The sequence below is a fragment of the Serinus canaria genome, chromosome 5 (assembly GCF_022539315.1).
Source record: "Serinus canaria isolate serCan28SL12 chromosome 5, serCan2020, whole genome shotgun sequence".
NCBI lineage: Eukaryota > Metazoa > Chordata > Aves > Passeriformes > Fringillidae > Serinus > Serinus canaria.
Window position 1 is genome coordinate 37,851,406 of NC_066319.1, and position 22,811 is coordinate 37,874,216.

The following is a 22,811-nucleotide window of genomic DNA, read 5'->3' on the forward strand; positions in this document are numbered from 1 at the left end:
TTTTAGAATTTATTTTAAAACAGGCAAAAATCCAACTTTTATGTAAAAATCAAAGAATTCTTTACTCATTTTTTCCCAGCAAGGAATTTTCCCATAACTTTGCACACTTTTCCTTCATTATCTGAAAATAGTATGTTTTCTCTTTCCCTCTCAACTAAAAACCAGCTTTAGACTTTGAAAATTAATATAACCCCATATTTGTCTTTTTGCTGATACTCATTGTAATACATTTTCTCATTAGGTAATTAGAGCAAGACTGTGGAAGACATGGAATATACCTTACAGGAAAATTGGTTTCTCTGTATTTCTGGATGTTGTATTTGTCTCTCTTTCCCTGTAGAATAATGAAATTTGCTGTGCACATTTCTTGTCACATCTGAACAACCTGCACCAGCTCCCCTATTTCTTTTTTTTTTTTTTTTAATGACTATTCTTAGTTTTAAGTACCTAAATACATTGATTTTAACCTATTAAAGACTTCAACAAACAAAATAAACTTTCTTTTGCAGCCAATTTTGAAGATGCTTATTCTCTGGTGCACTAACTCCCAACCCATCAAAATGATGAACCCCTTTTCTATCAGTTTTATTTTGCTGGGGTTTTTTTGCTTTGCTTTATGGTTTTTTGTTGTTGTTTTGTTTTGGTTTTGGTTTTTTTGGGCTTTTTTCCCCCCCAGAACTTGTTAATTAAAAAGAAATAATAATCACTAAATCTGATCTGTGCAAAGTATGCTATCCAAGACTTACACTTTTTATGAAGCCCTCCATTCTCCATTCTTCATTTAAGCAAGAGACTTTGCTCCTTGAAACAGGGATGTCCCACAGCAGTGGAGGATTTAGGATTGAGTTTTTCATTTGCTCTCTGTGATCATTCCAGAGAAATTATTTTGCAAGCTGATTGAAAGAAAAACAGCAAGGGACAACCCCCTCTTGCTCTGTAAGTTTGTTTGGGACTAGTTTGTGCTGAGCCAACAAACTAGGTGTAGACAACATGAGCAGGGCTAGCCAGCTGCTTGTGCTTTCCTTCCTTTAGGCTCCTTGAAGCTCAGCTTCCAGGAAAGATGAGGGGATGGAGCTTTTGCTTCCCACTGGGGTTATTTGGCTCGTGAAACTGCAGCAGTTGCTCTGTTAAGAGCTGGCTGCAGTACAAGCTCTGTACCTACCACCTCTGCAATGCCATCTGTCTCTTTGCTCAGCTTTTATCCTGCACTCCCAGCCTTCATGAGATGTACAGAGAGGCAGGTTCCAGCTGAGGGGTAAAGCATGCCCAAGACAGGGCATAATCTTGGGCCCAGATTCAGCTTGTATCTGAGGCATGTGGACTCTTCTCCTTCCTGTGTGACACCTCCGTGCAAGATGCTCAGTCTCCCGGGTGGAGACAGTTCATCTGGAGCTCAGGGGCAGCCAGTAGCTTCAATGACCTTGAAAGGGGCTACTCAGGCAGAGGCAGAGACCCTGACCCAGATACACCTTGCATTTGGGCATCTAACCACTCTTTGTTTCACAGGGTGCCCAAAGCCTCTTGAGAATCTGGCTCCAAAACTCAAGTGGGTGTTGCTAGGAAAATGGGGTGAGTGGTAAGACTGAAGGAAAGTCCTTAAGCAGTTATTGAGAAGCTGTAATAGAGGATAAAAGTTTCCTTGGGAAAAGCTGTCCTGTTGACCAATGCTATCACATTCAACACACCTTCATAATGACAAAAGGCATTTTGTGCTTTGGATCATTTAGAAGGATATATACTTGATTTCAATGTGTAATTCCTCGTTCTACACTACATTGTATCACATTTTAAAGTAGTCATTAAGCTAAATGATAAATATCCTCTATTAGTTAAATTCTATCAAATTATTAGAATAAAATTGTCAGCCAAAATTGCAGAATTCTAAAAGGTCCCTTTATAATTTTCATAAGGCTTTATTTTCTTCCTCTAGGACTTGTCAAGGCTGGGTACACCTTGATGGACTGGCTATCACATGTGCAGGCTGCTACAATGTCAAGAACATATTTCCAACTAGTAAGCCAAAACCATGGGATTTTCTCAAGCCACACACACAAACCTTCTGTGACCATAATGGGATTTGAGACATTTGACCATCTATCAAATTTGGTTGAGGCTTTTTTTTTTCCTCCAGATTTCAGGCAGAAAATAAGATATCCTTGTGCTTTGTGAAATTATGCAAAAGGCACTTGTAGATCCCAACAGAAAATTTTTGAGAAAGGGTATTTCATGGCTGTTTCCAGAACTGACAGATTTGTTCCTGATGCTGCAGGTAAAAAGATATGAGTACAGAGACTCAATTTTAAAATTGAAGTTTCTTATCACTCTTAGGCTGAATTTTCCCTATTGTTTACACACTGTTGACTACAGCAGCCTTTAAAATACAAAAGAGTAAAATAATTGCTGACTTCACCTGCAGTTAGCTGAGTGAAGCTATGGCTCAAGCATGCCACACAGTGAGTGACAGAGACTTTGGCTGTACAAATTACCATCAGGCAGTTAAAGGGGAGTCACGTCCAGGGCATAGCAATAAAATCAAATTTTCTATTTGACTGTACATGGGCCAAAGTACAGACATAAATGTCTCCATTTCCATGTAATTAAAAATCATATTATGATGTTTTTCAGGTTTTTTATGACTTGATATTCAGCTGGGTTTTGCTCCTGCAAATGTATGTTGTAAAAAAATATTGCTCCCACAGGTTTGTGCAGCAAGGAGCTATAGTTTATTTTCACTTACAACAAGCTCCACACATATAATTCTCTATATTTTATGCATGTATATGTATACAGACTTTTGATACTCAGTATTTTACATAATATTGGCCTTTATATCTCACAGTTGATGATTCTTCTTTTCTTCCTCTATGTCTGTCTTCACAGCTGTCGTGGATTTCTTCTTTCAACCCATGATTTAGCATTTTTTCTGTTATTTTTGCCCACTCCATAGTTTATATTTTAAAAATTATTTGCAGTCATTTTCTGACAATAACATGAACATCCCCTGCCATCAGAGGTTGCATTAAGAGGCCAGAAGAACCTCTAGCAATTTCTCTATCCTGTCATACTTTATTAAATAATTTTTCTGACTTGTACCAGAAACAGTGCGGTCAGCAGGAACAGGGAAGCAGTCTTCCCCTATGCTTGGAAGTAACAAGTAATAGGACAAGAGGAAGTGGACTTATGTTGCACCAGAGGAGTTTTAGACTGTATATTAGGAAAATTACTTCAATGAAAGGATTGTCAAGCAATGAAACAGAATGCCCAGGGGAGTGTTGGAGTCACCATCCCTGGAGGTGTTTAGAAGACATGTAGTTGCAGCACTGAGGGACATGGTTTAATGGTGGCCTTGACAATGATGGAGTAATAGTTGGACTCAATGATCTTAGAGGTCTTTTCCAAACTAAATAATTGAAACTGAGCAGCTGAGCTTTAAAAGATCTAGTCCTCATTTTGCTGTCATGTTATATAAATGCAGCCCCAAAGGGCAGTGAGGACTCCAATGAGGCAGATTTAGTTTGGGGCAGAGGCAGAAATGTAATTATTTAACTGAAACATGGTAATCAGTTTGTGCAGCTACCTTACATGTACTGACACTTTACATGTAGTATCCCCTCAAGTTATTTTCTCAAAGGTTCATTTGCACAGCAATTGTCAAAATCCAACTTCAGTAATAAAGTAACCTGATCTAAAGGAGATGTGGTAAATCAGGATGGAGGAAATTCTGAAATGTAAGTTGGTTCTGCCACTTCTATCTCATATGGTTTTGTGCTTCCTCAATCTATTTCCTTGCCTTTAAAACAGCATCAGATTCTACTTAATCAGGTCTACTAAACGTAACAACTACTGTAGCTGTATGTGGTATGATGGTTGGGTATCCACATAGTGTATTAACTACATAAAATGCCTTAAAAATTCTAAATAATCACTTGTATGAGTTTGTGGAAACAGGTATTTCATGGAAACATTTGTGTTTCATTCTGGATTTGTGTATGTCATGCTTTTGTTCAGTGAAGCTATTCAAATGGCTGCAGTTGTCAAGGCAGAGAAGCTATGATTCATATGTTGAAACAGCTGCTGCAAGAATATTTCAAAAGAAAAAGTTATTTGGGTGTTTTACTCACCTGCAGAGCCAGTGACATCATATTAAGTAACAACTTCCAAAATATGAGCTGCTGGAGCTCCCATAAAAAAAGCCAGAAGCAATTGCTCATAAAGTTTTCAGCCAGGCACTAGTGCTGTTAAAAAAGGAAAAGCTAATTTTTACTTATGGGCAACAATTAATGATGTAGATAAATCCAATTTGCTTTCACACCACTTCACCCCCCACTTGTCATCATGTTCCTCTCCCAGCACAACTTCATGGCAATGCTCAACTGCCGAGCACACAACCTGCTGCCTTGTGAGAAATTAATCTTTGTGAATACTCACAGATGTGCTTTTTGGGTGTTTTTGACCTTGAGTGGACTTGCATGATGTTTCAGAGTTAGGTACTGCCCTTGAGGTTACTGTGGGCAGGGGCAGTGTGCACTGGAGAGTAATTTAATCCTTGTGGGTGTAGAGACAGGGCAGAATCTGACTCTGCTTCATGCCCTACAAAAACAGCCAACAAATCCTCTGGCAGGTTTGTCAGAGAAGATGCCAGCTGAGGCATCAGACAAATCCTGAACACAGCCTCAGGAAGCAGGGGGTACAAAAAGCCAAGGGGCTAAAAGAACACACAATAACTAATAGTGAATAAATGACTGCTGACCCTCCCCATCTCTGCCCTCTTTTTCAAGCAGATCCCAGTGTAACGTTGTACATCATTGTTGCTTTCTTTAGGAGTGTGGAGTCAGCTCCTCACCCACAATTTTAAACTCAACTGAATCATCTGCTAACTTCTCTGGTGACTGATTGTGCGCTGACATCCTTTCTAAATTAAAATACATGGAATTATTAGTGCTGGAGCCCTTGTTTGTGATAATATTTTTGCAGATTTTTGCAGGTCAAATACTAACCACTTGAAATACCTAATAGTCAGTTCTGTTTGAGTTAGAGCAAACTTACTTTTTTGGGTACTGCAGCTAAGTGAGAGCTTTCACTGAATTTCTCAAAATTATGATATTCCCCAAATCAGGTTTGTGAATACCCCTTTCTGCCTCCGGACTTGGGGACTAGGCAAAAAAAGAAACATTTCCAAGGTTTTCTCCCTCATATTGCAGTGCTTAAGCCTAGTGACAGGAAGGAAGACTGGTGGATGATTAATTTTAAACCAAAACATTCCTGCCAGCCCTCTGCAGCTAAATGGAAGTTGTGGTGACTGTGGAATTTATGGAGAGTATTTCAAAGTGAGATATATTTATCCCATGACAACACTCTATTGCCATGACATTTTGTGTCACACCTGTAATTATGAGTAGCCTTTGTATAATAGTTCACACTTTGTGGAATTTCTTGCATCTTGCATTGAAAAAAAAACTGCTTTATGGTTTTTGGAGCAGATATATTCAAATTTTTTTAAAATTTTCTTTTTTTTTTTCTTCCCTAATATGTTTCCTTTCTCTGTCTTTTATCCAGTCAGCAAAAACATCTATTGATTAACAATAAAGCTGAAATTTCAGGTCACAAATTCATATGTATTATGACCAACATCAAACAGATTTACAGAACTTAAAGTAATGATTAGTAGTAATGGCTTTAGGAGGATGACTTCTTCTGTGAATTCAGACCTGTTGCATTGATTTAGTAGGCATTTAAAGTTAAACAGTCAACATAAGATTGCACGATCCATATTTAATCTGATAAATCTTTTATGTTTCTTTACAGCAGCAGCTGGTTTATTTTATGTATTTAACCAAAGAAGTACTCTGTAAAGCTATTCTGTGCTTCGGTCCATAATAAATGTTTTCTTTAGAGTAGGGAAAAGTTCAGCTGTGCTCACATAGTTACATTATGCATGCTTTCCTGCTGTACCACGGGGGGGAATTGCATTTGCAAACAGAAAATAAAAATGGAATGGCAGAGGGGAAAAAAAAAGCAAACATTCTTTTTTAGTGCCTGTCTCGCAGACACATCTCAAAACACTAAAGGGAAATGATTGAAAAAACAGTGTTAGCAAGGATTCCTCAGGAATCACAATGATTAGCATCCATCCAAGGGCTGCTGAGCCCGGCCGTGTCCTGCCTGCGGGGCCTGACCACAGGGAAGGTGACAGCGCCGGTGCCGCCAGGAGCTGCGGGGCCACAGTGGCTGAAAGAGCGACCACCCAAAGTGGCGCAGCTCACACTGAGCACGCCCAGAGACCTGCCTCAGCTGACCTCAGCCTGTGACCAGCAGAGTAAAGAGTCACTAACTCAGAAAGGTAACTCGGGCTCCGCTCTTTATTGGCTTTGTAAATCAGGATAAGCACCTTATAATGAATGCAAAAACTTTCTCGGTAACCAAGTGCAACTGAGATGGGATTGGGAGGCTGGGGCACTCCTGGGAGCAAACCTCTAGCAGCATGCAGAGCCCAGCTGCTCTTTTTGTACAGTACTGCCTGAAGGGCCACGCAGCAGGCAAGCCAGCCTGCTAGGCTGTATTGCAGCACTCAGTTTAAAAGTGTTCATCTGCACCTTCTGATTGCTTAGGTCACCAAAATCAGCAGCCTCAGAATATCCCATCAGGACTTTTGGAATGGAGATGGAAAACCATGTAATTCTTACAGTGGCAGCAAGACAGCAAGAAGATGTATTTTAACATCCACAAAATCAGTACTTAAGCTTTCCTGGAGGAAAAGCTTAAGTACTTACTAGAAGGGTCTTTTGTGCCACTGGATGCTCCCAGGACGCCTTTTTGCACCTTAAATGAGAATTTGGCTTGGGATGCAGACAAAAGATACTGCTTCACTTAAATAATGTTACAGTTTATTGTGGTTTTTGGTCCTCAGAGGGTTTTAATTTGTTTGGATGTGACAGCTGTGTTGCAGCTGCAGGCAAAATATTCTGTCTTTCTTTAGTGTCAACAGAAACATTTTTAGAAATTTCCTGTACTGCCTCGTTTGGTTCTTTTATTTTTTCCAGCTTTTATTTTATGTAATTAGTCTTTGTACGCAGAGTGTTTAAGTTTGTGTTCTTCCTGCTCATTTTTGATCCTCATATGCTCTGTTTGGTGTTTCACTTGTGCAGTAACCACTACACCAACATTTTCCCTTTTCCTCTTCCAGATCCAAAATCTCAGGCTACAGAATTTGACTATGACTAGGATATGAAATGCATGTTACATTTTGTGTACCACACTCAATGAAGGGAGGCTGGCTCAGAACATTTTCAGATTATTCTTCTGCATCTCTAATCCTATCATTTGAGTTACCCTAACTACAGAACATAATAGTGCAATACAGAATCAGAGCCTGCATTTTCAGTCCATTGTGAAGATGGAACACTCACTGACATGAGTCTTAGTCTGAAATATTCTCATTTATTCAAGGCAAATATGCCAACTCAAGCACATTCAAATCAATATTGACTAATAAGCTCTTGACAGTCTTTTAAATAAACGCACTTAGCAAAACAATAAAAGAGAAATAAAATACAGGTAGACTTAAGAAAACCAGTGAGTACTGAGATTTTATTTTACATAAAGCCAGATTTTCACTGTATATCTCTATTGTCCCACTGACTTGATGGAGCTACCTAGGTATAAACCAGTTATGTTCCTGGCTTTAGCTATTTTATTCCTTTTATTATTGCCTTACCATTCCAGGCTTTCAGGACAGACAGGACAAATGAAGGCTTGCAACACTTGAAAATGAACTGAAATTTTGCAGGGCTGGTTAAGTGTTTAACTGCTTGTCAAGGTTAACAATGTGTTTAGTGTGCACACATGAGGGAAATCCTAAACAAGTGGATTTACAGAACTGAGCCTTTGCTAGACTGAGAGTATAAAGGCCTATAGCTACAAGCTGGAAGATAACAGCTTGAAAATATTGCTAAAAAAATAAACCATAAATCTCCACAACCAGCTTCAGATAATGTCATGGGAACAGGCTGCATGCCAAGAAGCAGCAGGGAAGGTGAGAGCTAATGCTGCTCCTTAGCATCCAGCAGCACTCCAGCATGGACTGCCTGCTCCCAGCCCGGCTGGGTGCCCAAGGCAGGCTTGTCTGTCCAGCAAATTGCGTCACACAAATAGGAATAACAGAGAAGAGAATCAGGCAGCACAGTTTCCAGACTCTACAGCATTGTAGAGAAAGGATTGCACTAAATAGAGATTTTATCCAGAGTGCAGAAAACTCCCTTCCTTTTTCATTTTCTTTATTTCTTTGTTTTAGTTATTATTTTTAACTTCTTTCCTTTTTTTTTCCTTTTCCATTTTTGTTTTTTTTTCTTCTTCTATACAGTATCACATATAACTATACCATGAATTACAGCTGGCACAGCTTCTGTATTCTGCCATAATATAGGTCCATTAATTTTATTGAAAATCTACATGCTTTGTCCATTTCTACAGAGCTGTTTAAAGACACACTTGTTATTTAGGAGCTATGAATATACTTGAGATGGAAAAGGCAGAGTTTGTAACAACATACTAAAGGCTGCAGTCTGGCCACCACTGGTAGGAGTTTACTTCCAGGGAGTACTGGTATCAGACTATGTCCCTTTGTTCCTTCAGCCAGTGGAAAGGACAGTGCCACGGCTTCTGGTTTTTTTTCCTAACAACATTTTGGCCTTTCAGAATTACTTGCCATTCCTTTTCTGCTGGAAAACTGTAAACAGAAGTAAGCTGTTTGAATGGTTTCTCTCTCTCTGAACAGAGAAAGCGTGCATAGCATGGTTTCTCTGTCTCTGGGTTTGAACATGTCTTCCTCTCCAGATTTTTTCCTGGGACATAATCTGAGATGTGCATTAGCCTATCAAAAAGAGAATCACCATAATTAGCATTCAGCATCAATATTTTATAGGAGTTATACAATTTAAAATGTTATATTTACATCAGAAACAATGTATTAGCCTCACTGTTATCCTTCTTAAGATCACTACACAAGTAAATATTTTCAAGAATTTTCGACAGCAGGTTTTTTTCAGATGTAACATGAAAAAAACCATGCTGCAATGTTGCCCCTAAAATAAGCTAATTATAATCATATTGTAATAGACAACCTGGTTCTAAGACCCTTTTGAAAAATGATATCCTGCATACACAAAAGCTAGAAATTAGCCTTCTTTGAAAGCTGTTTTTTTAATGTTCATATGATGTCAGGACTTGGGGCTTTGAAGGAAAAATTCAAATTACTATAAATCTGTGAGACTCATCAGCCCTACAAAGGCCTCATCCCATTCCTCTGACAATACAAAATGCCTTTCCAGGGCATCTGCATTGTGTTTGTATCTCCTTTAACATACTTTTGATGTTTATTGGCAGAGTGAGGCCCTTAGTTTAAATAACAAGCTGCACTTCTATCTCTTACAGTAATGACATATTGCATTGCACTCTTGAAGAATTAACACTGTTCAGGGGACTCAAATTAGAAGGTAGTGATAGAAATAGAAAAATATTGATTAAGCCCTAAATGCCACGGGAGTCAGTGATTTTTAATAGGTATATATGGATTTAGGGAGGAAAAAGTTGGCAGAGGTTTTCCTGCCACTTAGCTATTTGGTGCTGTTCAGAAGGATTGAAAGACAAACTGAGCGGGTGTTTTTAAGGCCCTTAAAACCATGTGTTGAGAAAAATATCAACTGCTGCTAAGTCTGCAGGCTTAAATGTACAGCAACAGCATTAAATCCTTCAGGGAATGAAGCTAGATGGCAATCTTCTGATACTCAGCCCCATTGCAGGTGGGATGAAGGAGATCAATGTGCTCTGGCAGTGATTCCAAGCTGAGCAGTACACTCTTTAGTTGTGCAGTAGAACAAGTGGATGGAAACAGTTCTTTCCCCAGCAAGTGGAGTGTTACTGGCCCAGGGCATGCTGGAGCCAGTAGCCTGGATGCCACTGGCTAATGTACTAGGAGGCAGCAGAGGGCTTGGAGAGCTGAAGCTTGTGGAAATGCACCAGGTTGTCATGTACATGTTCTGTGTAGGTGTTATGCTGCCTTCTCTAGGGAGGACAGCTGGCATAAACAGCAAAAAGTCCTATGGATGTTAGTTGGACAAGGAAGCTGCTGGGACCTGAACATGAGAAGAACACAGTCTGTTTTCCCCCTGCCTCCATTCCCTTCTTTGTTACAACCTGAAATATTTCATGGCAGCATAAAAACAGCACAGAAAGGGAATCCTAGCAGTGTTTATTTTTAAAGTGTCTTTCCTTCCCAAACAAAGTCCTTCAAAACAGGTGAGTTAAAAGCTCTTGTCAACCTTCCACTCCATTTATTTCTCTAGCTCTACAATGTGATCTTCCATGCATCCTTCCGCAACCCACTGCTAGTTCTTTGTTGTCTGAAGATAAACAGTTACCTAAGTCTCAGTGGAAAAATATGAGAATGTTTCATTTTATAAGCTTGAAGTACTCTGCCTTTCTATGGCCAAAGCACTTCAATACAGCTGTAATATTTTGACTTTAGCAAAATAACAAAATAGCCTAAACTGGAAGCACTGAAGTCAATGCAAAAAGATTGACATTTGTTGTGGGTGTCTTTTTGAAGTATTTTGTGTCATGAGCAATTTTGATATTTTTATTCTGATTTTAAGCAAGATTTTATTTTTTTTAAGGAAAATAAGTTTCTCCAAAAGTTTGAAACAGAAATTACAAATATTTTTTCTGTTCTAATAAAAATAGTTATTGTCCAAGCAGTGATTACTCGTATCAAAAATATTATTGTTTCCCCCAGAATTTATTCTTTTGATTATGACTGACCACTACATGATACATAGATTGACAGGGTTCTGTGGAAAAGTTGTTCTTCATAGTCAATTTACCTTTGATTTTAAACATCATGGAAATTTGCATTTTCCTTTGCCTGACCAGACTTCTCTTGAGTTTAAAACATGAGGATCTTATTGCTCCTCTCCTCTCCCAGCTGGCCACAGGATCCCCAAACCACAGGGAACCTCCAAGAACCAGGAGAATGTTTTTTCCCCTGTTCTAGCCCTGTCCCCATCACACTGCCCTGAACTGCTCTCCATGCTATGAGGCCAATGTGTGAGCCTGCCAGGTACCTCTCCTCCCAAGCCCCAGGTGGGGCCATTCACTGGCAGGCTGGGTAACTGGGAAAGCTGTGACATCCATGCCTGGCACCCAAAAGGTTTTGGTAATCAGCAGGATAAATACAGAGCCCAAGAGCATGTACAGGAGTCAGACCCAGCCACGTTCAATGATGTGACTTATACCCCAAAAAGGTCTAGGTGTTGGAACAGACTCATGTGAAATTAGCTGCTGGCGAGGAACTTATGTCATCCCAATATTCCATAAACTACTTCAGAATTAAAGCAGATGTTAATTATGATATTTCCCCTCAAATGAGCAAAGCTACATAGATGAATCAGACAGGCCACCAGCATTGTCTTGCCGCTCAGAAAAGGCTGAACATCCCAAATATTTTCTAGACTTTTCTCTCTGGAAAAAAATTAAATTGCTCAAGCAAGCAAGTAACTGAAGAGAACCTATCATCTGAAGCTGAGAGGTTGACTGCTGCTTATTCAGAGGGTGAAAAACCCTTTTGCAAGGGAGTGGAAAAAGGTGGGTGTACAGTTTTCCTCAGCTCGACCCTATTCTAATTTCATTGACTCAATCCAACAAGCTGTATAAAGTAAAATACTTTAAAACCTTAACTTCAGTTATAGGTTCCATGGAATCGGCAATAAATATAATAAATTGGAGCACCTTTATCTGATTTCTGTTTACCTCAAGTCACTTTTCATATCCATACAAGTGCATATGGTCAAAAAAGAAGCAATTCTAAAATAAACCAGGGAGTCCTTAGAAATGCTGTGATTATTTCACCTCCTAGGAAGAATTTTAGCAAGCCTAGGAATTTTTGCTGTTGTTGACTACAATGTGTTTTCTTGGCCTTTCAAGATCACAAAAGCAAATATAAGAGGGATATTGTGAGTTTTTGCAACTCAACAACTCTCTCATCCTCTCTAACTGCGATTTTCAGCCTAGCAGAAGGGGATCAAGGCAGTGAATGTAGCCAAAGGTCTGCTCTGTTTTCTGCAATGACCTTTGAAAGAGGAATCAGCTGGAGTCAGGTACAGAGATTAAGGAGGGAAATCTTTGTGTTGAGGATAAAAGTCATTGCTTTGAAATGTTACTATGTCCAAAAGAAGCCAAAGTACTGCACAGGTCAGAGAATTACTAAATATGAAACTCTCTCTAGAAAATAATTGAGTTTCTTGTTTCTGCTTATGTCTTAATGAAACCAATGTAAAGCTGCAAAACTTCCTCACAGATGCCATAAGATCCAGCAGAAAAAAACTGAGTGGGAAGAGGATCAGTAAAAGCACAAAGAGGCCCTGAAGAAGGAATTTTGAAATGTTAATTTTAACGGACATATCTATTATGTTAGCTTCACATTCTCACCAGGGGAGAAATCCCTGACGGCCAGCAAGTGATCCTTGCTCTGACCATGGAGAGGAAATAGTTTCATATTATCATAGAATAGCAAGTTGGAAGGAGGACCCAAGCATCATCTGGTCCAACTTTTTTTGCAAAATCTAGACAAGATGGCCCAGCACCCTCTCCATGCTGAATATTAAAATTACCCAACATACAATAAGCATTGAAAATTAAAAAAAAAGAAGAAAATTGGAAAGGACTTTTTCTCACACAGATTTTGATCTTTTGAAATTTAAAGTTAAATGGATGGTATTTTGCTGCAACTCTGTTCTACAAAAGAGTTTTGCCAAACTTAATAATATTGCATATATTTTGTAATATTGTATTTGCAAGCTCACAAAGTTTAGAGACTGAGTGTAAATTTTCTATTTTGCAATGTAAGATTTTCCTTAATGAAAGGTGTGTCAATATAAAAAAAATTGCTGTGTTTTAACATGCAGTCTTGCCATGGTACCATGACATTTTACATTCTGTAATATTTATTTATTTGAAAGTTTTAACTTGCAGGAGTTTCTAAATTTTAAGTAAATTATATCTAATCTACTTTCAGTGTTGAAGAGGCAAAAAATTATCCAATTTTTTTTTTTTCCTCAATATTGTTAGTTTTTTTCCAGAACAGGAAAATGTGATTTTTTTTTCAGTATCTTAACTTCTGAAAATCTCTAGTTTTGGATATTGTCTAGTATCATCAGTTACCTGTGGCTCAGCTCGGACCTAAAGAAAATACAAGTTAGATATATTTCCCTAAGCAAAAACAGGCCCCCAAAAGATCTGCTAGTTCCACTGCCTGCAAAGAGAAGACAACTTCTCCTCCTTCCATGCTCAAAAAGTGGATACTTGTGCTGTGCATGGGGGGCTCCTGACTCCTGCACTTCCAGGGTGGAGCAGCTCCAAGTGGAGCAGGCGGTGCATCCACGGCCAGCCTGTGCACAGGGTACTCAGCACACTGCAGCTACATCCAGCTGAGCACATCTGCACGAGACAGGCGCACAGCAGAGGTGCTCAGCATCTTCAGACACCTTGTGCGTGGGCTGTGCTGTGAATGTCCACATCAGAGTTTTCTGGTTCTTCCAAACATCTGGAAACTGCAGGTAAGTGGCATTCCTTTTCCATCTGGAGATCATTTATATACAATATCCATGCTAGCTGTCATTCTCTTCCCTGATCTCTTGAATGACTGGCAGGAATGAGGAGGGCAAGAGGAATTATTTATGTTCATTAGTTTGTTTATATTCTTCCTATTTAGAGTATTTGCTTTACTGATGTTCAGGACTTCTGTGGAACAACTTGACAGACATTTCCACAGGAGCAACACGTCCTCTGCTTACACTAAACCAAATTTATATCTCAAAACTTCACTCCCAGAGTGCCCACAAGGCAAGCAGGCACGCTTAAGTCTTAACTTGATTAAGTCTTAATCTAATTAGGTCTTAACCAAATCTTTTTTGCCTCATCCTCCAGGGTGTGACAGGAGAGCACTAGATGTCTTCAGGCCTTTGTAGTGTGGCAGTGAAAGGGTTCTGAAGGCAGCCCAGGAGCACTTATTTTATGTGGGCAACTTCTCGCGCCCCTGTTCAGCTCTGCCCTGTTCCACAGCCAGCGGCCGTGCTCTGAGCAGAACGTCAGGCGATGCCACAGAGTCCCCATTGGTACCAGAGCAAGGATGGCTAAAGGCTTCCACCAGGGCAGCGCCCCCAGCCCCAGCCCCAGTGATGCTTTTTAGGGGATCCGGCGGCATTTACAGGGTGATGCTTTCCAGGGGATCGGGCGGCATTTACAGGAATGCTGTCAAAGCCCGGAGGCCGGGGCGCTGCAGCCGGGCTGCGCTGGCAGCAGTGCACAGGTATCTACTCCCCTCTAGAGGTACGGGCGCGGAGCATCGCTTCCCAGAGCAGGGCTGATGGCAGCTGCTGCGGCTGCTCAGCCTCTGCTGGCGCCCACACCGCTGCTACACCCAATGGCCCAGGCTGTAGTTCTCTCTGCAGGGCTTGAATGCTCGCTTCTCCCGCGTTTCCCATCTGTAGAAACCCTGTGTGCCTGTCCAAAGTGGGTACAAACCCACCACTGGTTCAGTGAGATTGTAAATTACAGACTCTACTCAGGTATAAAAACTGTGGAAAGTAGCAGAGAAATCAGTTTTCTGACTCAGTGCTTACTGCACATAAAAAAAAAAAAATTCAGCACATATGGTGGTGGGTTTAAGTATTTCTAAATATTTTTCTTTCTTTGATTCAGTCTAAATCACAGTCATGCCTGTGTCTCAAAGGAATAACTGTATTTGGGATTTTTGCATGGTAATCACAAGATGGAAGAGTTTTGTTAAGCCCTTAAGAAAGACAGCACATACACACACACACACACACACACACAAACACACACACGTGTGTGCATGCAAATATATATATATACATAGCTCCTCTATCTGACCATCTCTGAGCTCTACCCTTCCAAACAGAACCAGCATCTCTCAGAACCCTGGACTGGCACAGAAACCTGCAGGTATCACAATGGCTATGCACAGACACATCAGATTTACCAGTATACATGTGGAAATATGTTCCTTGACTTTTGCAAACCCATCTGGCTCACCTGAAGCTGGTGGCCTGGAAAACATTACCAGGCACAAGAAACTGTACATGTACCATCCCTTAAATGTGCAATTATGCAATGCAAAAATCACACTATCAAAACTGATATGGCAAAAAGACACCATGGTCTTAAATTTAAGGTTTTGGGGTTTTATTTTGTCAGAAGGTTCTGCTGATGCAATCCCTAAGCCCTCAGAAGTCAAGGTGAGCTTTGCTTTATGTCCAGAGCAGGAGAAGAAGTAAATAACCACAGTTATGATGTTAAGACTTGAAATTATTTTGGTGGACCCAGACAGGGATGTTCTGACTGGAAGGACGCAAAGGCTTTAAATGAAGATGTATAGTCTGTAAATTTGATTCTCAAAGTACAAATATGCAATCACAAATGTACAAGGGTACAATTCATTGGAAAATATTCTGGTGCAATTTTTCAATTACATCATACACCTTACCCTGATGATGAGGAAATCTTTATGGATGTGTGATCAAAATGTGTAGGTCTGTGAGCCTGGGTCAGAGGGCTTTACCCTCATGAGGGTCAGGAAGTTTGAAATGAACTGGGATAAGATAATAAACTTCCAGCATGTGTCTCATGTTTTAGTTCTTTTGTCTTGCAAGGCTGCAGAATTAGACAGTAGTTGATGTTGCAAGGCACATCTGGGGATCATCTAGTCCAAACCCAGGCCAATCCCACCCCTCAAACAGGGTCAACTACTCAGGGCAGTGTCTGTCTGGGTTTGGATGTCTCCATTAAAAAAAACAACACTCTCTGCAGGCAACTTGTTCCCATTTTTTACTGTACTCAGAGTAATTTCTTTTTTCTTATGTTTAAATGGAATTTCCTGTTGCAGTACTGATGTTGCTTTTACCTCTATAAGACCTTTTTGAGACAAAATGCTGCAAGGAAAAAGGTGTATCCAGAGAAAGAGGAGGATCTGATGTATCCCATGTCAATCTCTTCTGTGCTAACACTGAGAATTTTAGTTAGGAGTTCACTGTATATGTGAGGTGAGAGTCCTTTGTGCTGTTTCTGCACAAGTTATCTGTAAAAGCTCATGTCTGAATCTGTAAAATCCTTCTTATGTAGTAAAATATGGCCCTTATAAATACAAGACATCACATCAGGCAAAAGAGCTTTTCTGAGGGAGGTTCATTTTGATGTTTTGCTTCTGACTGGAATTTGATTCCTTGTTAATCTCTGGTTTTAAACACAGGGAATCTTATTATAGTTATTGATTGTCATTATTATCAATGCTCTGCAGAAGAGCCTTACTAGGTGAGCACTCTTGGGTTACTCTTTCCAAATTCCTGGTCTAAGATTTCCTAGCAGTCCAGAAGAGCTGCTTTTAGGCTTTGAATCACAATTTTTGTGGGAAAAATGTGAACACTGACACAAACCCCAGAGAAAAGAGGAAGACATTTCATTAGACTTGGGAGTTCTCTGGGATTACACATTCTGGCAAATGCTGTGCATCTTCCTAGCAGACCTCTGTGCTTCAGAACCCTGGGGTAACAAGAGTGACTGCTCTATCACCTATTAGAAGGAAATTCTCTGTTTGCTGCTCAAGGCTGAGCCACATCTGTAACATTTATTTCTTACTCACCATTCAGACAAATTTCAGCCAGACTCAGAGCCAAATAATTCAGTGACTTTGTCAACATCTATTACTCAAGTGATGGAAGAAGAAACAATTTTTTTTTTGCTAGGTCAATCTGAAGGAATATTTCTATGCCTCATTAGTAGTGTATTTCTTCTGTAATGGAGAATAGTTTGAATCCTTTCCTAGACCATTTTTCCAGAGAAGAGATTAAACTTGGTACAAGTTCATGGTCTGACTGGGGGTATGGCACGTCTGATTTGCCACAAAATGTGATTTCATATGCAGATGCTGGAGGGAGCCTGTCTCCATCCAGAGAAGGAAAAGAAAAAATATTTTCTGCAAGTTACTTTAGAAAACGTGTTGCAAATACACCTGCAAGCCTTCATTAATATGAATGACATAGGAAAACATTCACACTTACACATATACTCACCATTAAGACTTTCACAAAAAAAAAGCTTGAGTGCTTGTTCCAAAAGGATAAACAAGAACTTTAATTGATTATGACTTGTGGTGCTAGTCTAGCCAAAGGCAAAATTGTAGTTGGGCAGGAAACAGATTGCACTAAACCACACTTTTTCCAAGCTGATCACACGTTCCAAGCAGGAAATCACTTGGCTTTTGGTTGAACTGTTATGATTTCTTGGATCTACAAAAAGCAGTGATATGCTGCTTATGCAGAGTCCTCTACATCACCAATTTCTTCCTTGCAGTCCCTTTTATAATCATGTTCTACAAAAAGCTAAATAAATTTATATGTGTGTCCATATTAAAAACAAACAAACAAACACCAAAACAACAGAAACAACAGAAACAAGCCAAACTTTGCAAAAAAGGAATTAGAAAAGAAATTATTTTGTCTTATAATATAAAACTGGAAGTTACTTTATAAAGGTCAGATAGTACTAAATAAGAAAGTAAATATTTCTTACCAAATAAATCTAATTTGAGTTTCTATCTAGATGAAACATGATTTGAAAAAGCAAAGTTCTGCTGCTATGGACCTACCTTGCACTGTGGACAGTCCTTAAGGACTTACAGGAAGGCAGCTCTGGCTTCTTCTCTTACACCATTTCTGTGGAGCTCTGACCCCACTAGACTTGTAGGTATAAATAACATTTTACAGCTGTGTGAGTACAGATGACATTCACTGAAGCCAGTGGAAGGAGAGCAAACATGAACTTGCAGCACAGATTAGAACTTCAAAGCAAAATTCTTCTTGGTGTCCTTTTATGGTGGAATAGATCCTTGCTGTAATTCCCTTGGCTCTCCAGGGCTGAGTCCATCACAGATGATGTGCCTGTAACTTCAAACCCAGTAAAATGCAGCTTAGACCTGCCTCCAGCCATGTCCAGCACATCTGCCTGGTTGAAAAGGAGAACAGAGTAGGAGGAACGTAGCATCTTTATTTTATGTGATACATTCCTAGAGTGCATGGAGACTAAAGAGTATCTGTGCCGAGACACAAGAGTTTAATGAGTTTCAGAAGGAAGTTGAATTTATTTTAGGTGTATTAACACTGTTTTGTGAATAAAGCAGTTAGAAAGGCCAATGCAAACATTGTGTGATGTTTCATAAATCTAGCTTGTAATTGTTAACATATGAAGCACACTTATTTTACTGCAACTAGAATTGCACAGTAAAAACTTGATTCATGAAGGCATTATGCAATAATTAAGTAGGGTTTCTGTGAACTTAACCAATAAAAAAGTGCAGAAAGGACATGTCTGGAAGTTTCAGTGGTCACTAGAAGTTCAGAAGTTGGCAACACCCAGGTGTTCTTGAGGTATCAGACAGTCCCTGTTTGCAGCAGGGAACTGTTTTAGTGTTAGAAGTGTTTCTGAAGAGGTGTTTTCTACATAACCTTACACACTGCTTCATGTAGTTATGGTGCTTCAGGCAAGTTAGGGCAAATATTTTAAGCATCAGGTTTGCCCTAAAATATTAATATGACAAAGGCAATCTGTGGCATGAGCCCTTTTTGATCCCTTTCTGTATATTTAAATATATTGCCTTTATCAAAAAGTTTCTCTTAGTATGTTGGACAAATGTCATACACAGATGTAAGAAGCACTGAAATATGAGAGGGTTAAGAGTGTCTGCATTGCCCCAAGCTTGGATTTTTTTTTTCTCTAAGAAATAACTAACCCAATATTGCTAGTTCTGTAACTCTCTCAAGCCACTTGACCAAAGTGCAAATTATAGCTCTTAAACTAAAAAAAAGCCCTTAAAATCATTTTACCTGTGGGTGAGGGGCAGATGTGATATGTTATACCATCTTACTCTTCTCTAGATCTGCACAGTAAAGTAAGGCCCATTACAATTCAATTAGTGAATTAGTCCTAATCATAATTGCAATGTCCTTTCAATTAGGTGGGGAAGACAGAGGGAAGAATTTCTGTCTCTGTTTGCTTCTGAAGCCCTGTACATATCCATGAGAGTTCTTGAACACCTAATACACCATCCCTTGCATCTGGAGTGTGCTAAGAGCACTCATGCACTCAGCTACAACAGCCCAGCTGAGGGGATGTCACTTGTTACTCAGTACTTTAATCTGTGCAACTACCTATATCCTAGACTGGTCATAAATCTGACTTACAGTTTTGAAGAGACTGAAAAAAAAGGAAGCAAAATCTCTTTGTCCTGACAGTCACAGATGCACAGGATAGAGATCACATTCTGGATGTGAAATATGTTGGGCTCAACTTGTACCAGTTCTCCACAGCCCTGCCCATGCCTGGCTCATCATGCCATAATGTCTCCCTGGCTCTGGACTGTGCTGGACAGTAAAGGTCAGAGGGTGGGGGGGGCTACAGGGCTGTGCCACCATACTGAGCCCCATGGCCAGAGGAGTGGGACCAGCTGCTGAGGAATGGAAGTGTAAGCCTTCTGAATGTCTCCAGAGAGGCAACAGAAACCCAGACCACTGATTCTCTTGGCCTTTTTGTGAAACTGCTCTGAATGCCCTGTTGCTGTGATTCATTCTTTTGCTAACTGTATGGGATTTATCAGGGCACCACATCACACACTGTGGGTCTGAGCCTGTTCTGGTTATTCTGGGCATAATCTCAGCTATTGTCTGATTGTTGGCTGGGAAATGGATATCAGTTGCATAATCGCTGAGCAAAACTTGCTGTTGTGTCCCACACCCATTGCCCCTAGAGGAATTGATGCAGCTAGTAAAAAAAGAGTTTCCCAGGATATTGAAGGCATTAACACATATGAGGATGGCAGTGGTTTATGAAAAATTGTGCCAGAATGTCTCAGATTAACACTGAACATTACCTGTGTGGAGCAGAATTTACCAAAGGCTGTGAGTGTGTGAGTGCATTTTTGCCTGTGTGAGTCCCAGTCCAGCAGCCCATAATAGCCCTGTCCTTCACAGCACCCTGCTCCATCCTCACAGCTGGTACCTGGCCCTGAAGGTGCTCCTTTCCCTGCACACCCACACTTCTCTTCCTGGGTGTCTGAGGAGCAGCTGAAATCTTTTCTGTAAGGAGGCAGCTCCCATGTAAATCCCATGGGGTTCACAAACATCCTTTCACCAGTCTTCCCTGGCACCCCTGGCCTCTTTCAGGCATGAGGCAGCACTACTGTTCCTAGAGCTGCCCTTCTCAGGGGCCCTTCATTGATGGTACACCTCTTTTAAATGCTTTTCAAATCTAAATCAGGTTGATGGTTTGGGAGCTATTGTTCATCTCACTCATAAGCTGTAACTTTTGAAGCAAATAAGAAACATTATCTAAAATTTATTAGACTCTTTTCCTGTGACCTGTGATGCTTTCTCATAGCTTATATTTCAGCATATTTTTTTCTGTTGATTGCTGGTGTCAGAGACAGAGAGGTGTCTCCACAGAGAAAAATGCAGGGTGCCCATTTCCCTTGCTACTGCTGGTTTTGGGAAATAGGGAACTGGAAGATTTGCCCTGCACTTCCCACCATCCCAAACAGCAGAAAAAGCCAGCCACAATTGTCTTTAGCTCAGCTTTAAAAATTTTCTTGGACAAAGAGTTTATAACCTTTCTGAGTAATGACTTCCAGTACTGGGCTACTCTCCTAAGAAAGAATTTTGGTTTTAAATATGATCTGAACTAGAGATGTATTTTTTTTTCTTCAACTGAATAATTGAAAATACTTTCAGAAAATGTGAGCTTAGCATGTTATGTCTGTAACATCTTCCAAGTTTTGCTTTTTTTTGTGTGTGTGTTGTCCCCCTAGAGTAGTCTTAGAAGTTCGTTCCACACAGTTCCTAGAATGTGAGAATAGGGGTTTATAAGTCACTAAATAATAATATGTGCTAGGTCACATTTAGAATAATCACAGAATCATTTAAGTTGGAAAATAGTTTTAAGATCAATTCCAGCCTTTGGACCCAACACCACCTTGTCAACTTGGACTACAGCACCAAGTGCCAGCTTAAGTCACTGCCTGAACACCTCCAGGGATGGTGATTGTGACTCTTGAACACCTCCCTTGGGTGGGAAGCCCTAGGGAATGCCCTTAACAAACCCTTCTTTGAAGAAATTCTGCAGCTTCAGGCTATTCTACTCTCATTCTATAATCAGTTGCCTGGGAGAAGAGATAGAGCCCCACCTGGCTACAGCCTCCTTTCAGGTACTCGTAAAGAGCAATAACGTCTCAGCCCCTGAGCCTGCTTTTGGCCAGACTTAACAAACCCAGCTCCCTCAGCCACTTCTCATATGACTTGCTCTCCTGACCCTTCACCATGTCCATTGCCCTTCTCTGAAAGCACAGCAGGACCTCGGTGTCCTTCTTGTAGCGAGGGGCTCAGCACTGGACACAGGAATTGAGGTCTGGCCTCAGCAGTGCTGAGCACAGAGGAACAATCACTGCCCTGGTCCTGTTGGTCACATTATTTTTGCTACAAAAATAGTAAAAAAATCAGTTCAACTCTCTAAAATGACCTGTTTATAACGTTTTCCCCCCTTCATTCCCTTCTACCTGTGAATGTAGCTGAGGCATCCCCTTTGGTCCTTTCTATGCTCTCACCTCAGCTGGTATTGTGTAAAAGCCCTGGGGCTCCTGCATCTGAAACTGCTTTCCAGTACTCCTCTGCTTCAGCTTAATTCAACCCTTTCTAGGAGTAAATATCTTCTCAGTTGTCATCACTTTCTAATTTCTGTTTTCTTCTGCATTTACTTATTGCTAAACTAACAGAGCCTGATAACTCTGCAAAAGCATTTTGGGATGCAGTACATATGAAAGCTGTGATCCCACACACAATGATGCCTTTGGGCTGATATATTCTTGAAATTGCTGTCCTCAGTTCATAAATATTGGAGAAGTCAGGTATAACTATTCTATTTCTAATGGAGGGCCACCTGCCCTGTGAACCAGTCATAGAAATTAATTGGAGGTGATTTTCATGGTTTTTCAGTCAGATGGAGGTAACATAAACCCATTTGGAGATTCTCTTGTGAGGTGCCCAGTGTAGCACTTATTTTCTCTTCATTCTATACAAGTAGCTCTTGGTGATGCTGATGGAAATTACAGGTGTGTGCATTTAGGGAAGGATATAGATCTATACTGTGCAAATTACTTCAGACAACAAACTGGGTTTATGGACATGGACTGTGCAGAGCTGAGCAGAAGTATATTTCAATCAATGTTCCCTGCATACCACATAGTAAAGGGAAAAGGAGGCTGGGGAGTGAGGGAGAGCAGAGATCTGGATTTCAGAGCTACTTTTAATAACAACCATGAAGGATAAAAACTACAGAGTTTTGACTAGCTTCAAAATCACTTCTCACCTCTGGGCTTGAAATCTCCAGCCCAATTATTTGTTTACTTGATAGTGCTCAGGTCTTATTCTCCATCGTTATTTGCTTGCTAGTAAAGAGCCAAAACCCCCAGCAGTCCAGAGGTAACCACACAGCTAAATCACTTCCAGATGATAAGTCACAGTTTGATGGTGAAAGCAGACTTTACAGTTTCAGTGTGCCAGGTAATATATGGCAGTCTCCCAGTTGCTATTAGCTTTTTTGTAACAGCATATACACATACTGTTAGGTTTGGGTTTGGGGGTTTTTTTGAGCTGGATTAGGGTTGGCTAATACCACACACATGAAATATTTAGCTTGATTTC